Source organism: Anabrus simplex, chromosome 4, assembly GCF_040414725.1.
Source record: "Anabrus simplex isolate iqAnaSimp1 chromosome 4, ASM4041472v1, whole genome shotgun sequence".
Taxonomy (NCBI): domain Eukaryota; kingdom Metazoa; phylum Arthropoda; class Insecta; order Orthoptera; family Tettigoniidae; genus Anabrus; species Anabrus simplex.
In genome coordinates, this window is record NC_090268.1 from 204841409 (window position 1) to 204848302 (window position 6894).

Genomic DNA, 6894 nt, shown 5'->3' on the forward strand with positions numbered 1-6894 from the left:
TATAGCTAATTTTGTGTTAGAAAAATCAGTTTAGGACCTTCCATATTCAGTATAAAAATATATGACAAGCTGGCAAGAACCCTTTTGTTTTCCCCATCTTATCTCCGTCTTTTATGTATTGAAGTTAATTATTAAAAATAATTCAGCACAGGACTTTTACAAAAGAGAATTTATCTCAGCAATGAAAAGGCTAAATGATTTCAAGGAAGTTGATAAATTACTCCAATCCCTAATTCACCTTCTATAAACAAACATTTGTCCTCTTAAATTCCAACTCGGTCTTTGTATTTTGATCTTTTCTTCTTTTAAAAGGCCCATTCAAGCTTATTCATGTACTAATGTCTTCCCAGTCCTAAGTTTGCAACATTTTCTTAACACTACTCTTGTCAGAAATCACCCATAACAAATTGTACTGCTTTCCTGTGGATCTTCTCCAAAGACTGTTTCCACAAAACTTGCATTATAAAAAAATAGAATTTTTCACAAGAGAGAAAATGAAAGACTTTTAAAATAATAAACTTAATTTTATGGACTTAAATTATTTTATGAATTGTTCACTGTATGAAAGTTAAAAATTAAACAGTTTCTTCAAAGCATGCTTTCTACTCGGAATATCCGTGCAACATATTATTAGTAATTTGGTAATCCAAGATTTATTTTTTTATAAATTTCTTTACATCGCACCAACACACTTAGGTCTTTTGGCAATGATGGCACAGGATAGGGCTAGGTGTAGGAACGAAGCGGCCATGGCCTTAATTAAGGTTCATCCCCAACTTTTACCTGGTATGAAAATGGAAAACCACTGAAAACCATCTTCAGGGCTGCTGACAGTGGGGTTGGAAGCCACTATCTTCCAAATGCAAACTCATAGCCGCGTGAGCCTAACTGCACAGCCAAATCACTTGGTGTTTCTTTTCTTTTTTCATCAATTAAAGTTATTAATTTACGATGTAAGTGTTACAGTACATAATTCTAGCATATGATGGCATATACACTGTTCATGAATGTGAAAGAAACTAAAAAGAAATGTGTTTCATAAAAAAAGTAATTAACACCCAACACTTTGCCCTCTTTTCTCTCCTCTTCATGTAGATCATAGGCTGCAAGAACGAACTAAAATGGTGTTTTCATCACTTTCTTCAGTGCCGTACATCAGTTTTAAAATATCTTCCTTCTTTTTATTCACTTTATTTCACTGTTTCTGTATGATGGCATCATCCGTGAGTTTGACGATTTTATTCCCTGTCTTTGTTACATTCACCTCTGTTTCTAGACCTAAGAATTTTTAGTATTATTGTAATTGTACCTTACTTTTCAAGAGCTTGGTTGATTTTTATTTCAACTCCGCGACTTTCGAGTTATCACCTAATATTTTCACAACTCCATAGTTTCTCATTGCTGTATAGTGCTTGGAGATAAGATTTATTATTTCATTTTTCTTCCTTTTTGAAACACTTTTTCTCCTTTACCTTACCCTCGCTCAACTGCTGATACAGGGCATGAGTATTCTTCAGCCATCTTAAATTTAAGTAATAAGTTTACAATGTCTATAGCACATAAATGACAAAGCTTCTTCTTTTACTGATCTGAAAAGTTGTGGTGGTGGTGGTGACTATTGTTTTAAGAGGAAGTACAACTAGGCAATCATCCTCTATATCAGAGAGAATCAGAGAGAAAAAATGGAAGAGACCTGACACTTCAAAAAATGAAGATATCGGCCAAAGGAAGACAAGGGCCTCAAAGGGCATGAAAATGAAAGACTCCCTAGCCCTCGCAAATCTAACGGCGTCACAGTCAGACAATAACAAGTGTTGACCAAGAGAGGTCGGATAGGAGAGATGAAAGTGAGGAGCCTGGCATAAGTAAGTGGAAGCAATGCCATGACTCAGTTGAGGGCCCTGTGGATGCCAACCCACGCTCCCAAGTTGAGAGCCCCTGGGGCTTACGATAGGCAGGGGATACAGTGGGTGTTATTCTACTGCCCCCACCCACAGGGGGATGACCTGAGTAGTATAACTACCTATAATGAATAAAAACTGTTAGGTATTAAGGAACAGCATTATTGCAGATTTATTAGTTCATTGTTGTGTTCATTTTAAATCGAATCTTTAATTAAATAATTGTTTCAGTAACTTAAAAATGAAACAATTTTTGGAAAAACAAAATTTTAGGGATTTTTACAGTGGCAAAAATGAAGTTGTGCAGATATAGCTTGCACCATCTTATAAAGGACTTTGTTATGAATGTGTATCAATAAAATTTTGCAAAACCAGTCTTCAGCTCTCAAATCAAGTTACCCTAGTGACTACACTGGAACCACACTCTAATTTAGGGTTTTACCAGTGACTTACGTGCCTTCTCATTTATATCTTTACCTCTTCTTCTTCTTCTTCTGCTTCTTATTATTATTATTATTATTGTTCTTTGGATGAAGAATACACCACATTATTCCTTGCCTGTCATAAGAGGAGACTAAAAGGGGCAACCAAGGGATTATTGTATTAGAACCATGAAACTGCTTGTGATTAGTACCATTACGCGGGGAACACTGTAGGTCGCTGGTACTTGCGAGTAGTAGAAGGAGGGAATATTTTGAACATCTTCTCAACATAAAAGGAAATCTTCCTGGTGGTGTTGCGAACAGCCAAGCTCATGGGGAGGAGAAAAATTATATTGGTGAAATTATGCTTGAAGTTGAAAGGATGGTAAATAAATTCCACTGTCATAAAGCAGCAGGAATAGATGAAATTAGATCTGATATGGTGAAGTATAGTGGAAAGGCAGAGATGAAATGGCTTCATAGAGTAGTAAGATTAGTATGGAGTGTTGGTAGGGTACCTTCAGATTGGACAAAAGCAGTAATTGCACCTATCTATAAGCAAGGGAACAAGAAGGATTGCAACAACTATCGAGGTATCTCATTGATTAGTGTACCAGGCAAAGTATTCACTGGCATCTTGGAAGGGAGGGTGCGATCAGTCGTTGAGAGGAAGTTGGATGAAAACCAGTGTGATTTCAGACCACAGAGAGGCTGTCAGGATCAGATTTTCAGTATGCGCCAGGTAATTGAAAAATGCTATGTTTATGTTTCGTAGATCTAGAGAAAGCATATGACAGGGTACCGAGGGAAAAGATGTTTGCCTTACTGGGGACTATGGAATTAAAGGTAGATTATTAAAATCGCTGAACGCTGAAAGGCATAACAGTCTATAATGATAATGTATGTATGTATGTATGTATGTATGTATGTATGTATGTATGTAATGTATGTATTAAAATCAATCAAAGGCATTTATGTTGACAATTGGGCTTCAATGAGAATTGATGGTTGAATGAGTTTTTGGATCATCTGCTGAAAGGTATAAAATGACAGGAAGGGATTCAGTTAGGTGGAAATGTAGTAAGCCGTCTGGCCTATGCTGACGACTTGGTCTTAATGGCAGATTGTGCCGAAAGCCTGCAGTCGAATATGTTGGAACTTGAAAATACGTGCAATGAGTATGGTATGAAAATTAGCCTTTTGAAGACCAAATTGATGTCAGTGGATAAGAAATTCAACAGAATTGAATGTCAGATTTGTGATACAAAACTAGAACAGGTTGATAATGTCAAGTATTTAGGTTGTGTGTTCTCCCAGGATGGTAATTTAGTAAGTGAGATTGAATCAAGGTGTAGTAAAGCTAATGCAGTGAGCTTGCAGTTGCGATCAACAGTATTCTGTAAGAAGGAAGTCAGCTCCCAGACGAAACTATCTTTACATTGGTCTGTTTTCAAACCAACTTCGCTTTACGGGAGTGAAAGCTGGGTGGACTCAGGATATCTTATTCATAAGTTAGAAGTCACAGACATGAAAGTAGCAAGAATGATTGTTGGTACAAACAGGTGGGAACAATGGCAGGAGGTTACTTGGAATGAGGAGATAAAGTTTAATATAGGAATTAACTCAGTGGATGAAGCTGTACGTGTAAACTGGCTTCGGTGGTGGGCTCATCTGCAGCGAATGGAGGAGGATAGGTTATCTAGGAGAATAATGGACTCTGTTGTGGAGGGTAAGAGAAGTAGGGGTAGACCAAGACGACGATGTTTAGACTCAGTTTCTAACGATTTAAAGATAAGAGGTATAAAACTAAATGAGGCCACAGCACTAGTTGCAAATAGAGGATTGTGGCGACGTTTGGTACATTCACAGAGGCTTTCAGACTGAACGCTGAAAGGTATAACAGTCTGTAATGATAATGTATGTTATGTATGTATGTATGTATACATTTCATCTAATTTTGTTCCATTGGGGGCCGATGACCTAGATGTTAGGCCCCTTTAAACAACAAGCCTCATCAAGCCTCTTCTTCTTCTACCGCTTTTCCCACACCAGTGGGGTCGCAGGTGCGAAATGTGTTTCCACGTGGATGCCCTTCCTGATGCCATCCTTATATGGAAGGATGTAATCACTATTGCGTGTTTTTGTGGTGGTTGGTAGTTTAGTGTGTTGCCTGAATATGAAGAGGAAAGTGTTGGAACACACACAAACACCCGGTCCCCGAAGAATTAATCAAACACGATTCAAATCCTCGACCCAGCCGGGAATCGCACCCAGGACCCCCTGAACCAAAGGCCTCAACGCTGACCATTCAGCCAGTGGGTCTGACTCTCGCTTATATCGGTACTCCTACCTCTAAATACCCTCATTTACCATTGGCGGATGAAGAATGACGTATGTGCCCGAGATATAATCAAACATAAACTGTATTAATGAAGTATGTAATCATATGGAGGAACAGAATGAAATAGTCTTGTAAAAAGTAAGTACCATCATGTTGGGATCTTTTTTCATTTAAAGTGTATTGACAAGGTGGACTAGTCTCGTCCATGTTGAAAATGTCCTTAAGAGTGAGTTGAGATGTCAGTTCTTTCACATGGTTAAGTTTATCAATGCACAAGTCGGGAACGGCAGAAAATATAAGAAAATAGGTGGCAACTTCCCTGGACACAAGGGAACCAGCAAGAATAGGGAGAAGTTAATTGTATGTGAAGCATTCAACTTCAAACTTATGCCTACTTGATTTTTTTTAAAAAAGAGAAAGAAGTTGATGATGTGGCATTCACCGAAGCTCAATTTGGAAAATTTCAAATAGATCATTCAGCCACTTCAAGCCCAGCAGAGATTTTGAATGTAAGAGTACAGAGAGGGCCTAAGTTCAGCACTGCTGCTAAGAACTTGCTTGTGTTGATTCGCCATTTTCTTACAGATAGATCAGTATTTGCCGGGATGCCAATATTAAATAACTCTGCTTTCAAAGACATTTATGTTGTTTTACGTTCATGAAACCATGAGTGCATTCAGATAGATCATGATGCCACAGAAAGCTCAACTTTCGATTTTTTTGTGGGTTAGATCATTATTTGAAGTAACTATTCAATTTAAAGTGAAGTATTCTGTCAAAGAATCACATCCCTTAGCTGTGTTGATGGTTTGTGCATCCCTTAAGAAGTAACGGTACAATGTGAAGGGTGGGTCAATGACATGTCGCTGCTGCTACAGAGAAAGACACAAAGTGGAAATTACCCTGTGGGCTTGGATGACCGCTTAGCAAAAACAACCTGTAAAAAAGACGCTTGCTCAAACCATATTCTGAGTCACATTTAGTGAATCGCTATGGCACCAGTTGCATCCAAACTAGCGTCAAAATTAAAAGATTGGATTTTGATTGGTGAATCCTTTACAAGTGATGGTAAAATCGTTCTAAGCAGAGTGTGTGACAAACGTATTGGGTGCTCCATGAAGTAACAGTTAGAACAGCATTTAAAACCTGATCTTCATGTGAGAAATAAAAAACTTGCTCTGTCAAAGGAACGAGTTCTTACACATGTGCCTCTGGAACCTTCGTCTTCTACCAGTGAATTTAATAAAGATTTGTGCATGACAGTGGTCGCTGCAAACATACCGTGGTATAAACTTGGAGTGCCGAAGTTTCAAGGATTCCTACGCAGATATTGCAACTTCAATATTCCGGAAAAACTATTTGAACTCCTGCTACATTAGCACAATGGGAACGATTAAAGCTGAACATGGCGATTCATACATATGGATTGCCATTGACGAGTCGACCCATGCCTTGGGTCATTTCATTGCAAATCTTCTAGCAAGTAAATTGGATCCAGAGGCTCCATGTAAGTCTTATTTAATTTATTGCAAACCACTGGAACAGACAAATCATGCTACAGTGTCGCAATTCATCAACAACGGACTTAGAGTTAGGGATTAACGAAGAAAAAGTGTTAGCGCACTACTCAGATGCTGCATCCTATATGCTAAAGGCTGCGGTTGCGTTGTCTGTGTTTTACCCAATTATGGTCCACTTCACATGTTTGGCACATGGATTACATTGATTAGCTGAGACCATAAAAGAAAAATTTCATCAAGTGAATGGTTTAGTATCAGCAACAAGAAACAGTTTCTGCAAATCTCCCTATCCTGTGCAGTGCCACAAGAAAATGTTACCAGATGTGCCTTTCCCTGCACAGCCTGTGATCACCAAATGGGAAACTAGGATAGAAGCTGTAAACTTCATTACTGAACATTTTGAAGCAGTGAAGTCAGTGGTGGGAACATTTCCTCCTGAAAGTGCAGCATCTGTGCAGAAGTGTAGTGCGCGAGTCTCTTCAAGATTCAGAGGTGGCTTCATCGACTGCATGCATCACAAGCCATTTATTTGGATTCCAAACAGCATTACAAAGCTGGAAACTTCTGGACTGCCCCTCCATGAATTTATGTCCATAGTGGAAGATGCAATCAGTAAACTGAGTGTTGTGCCGTGAGCAATCTGTGAGTGTGTTTCAGTAAAATTCAATGATGTATTGAAAGAACTTAGAGTAGATTTTTTTTCAAATGTA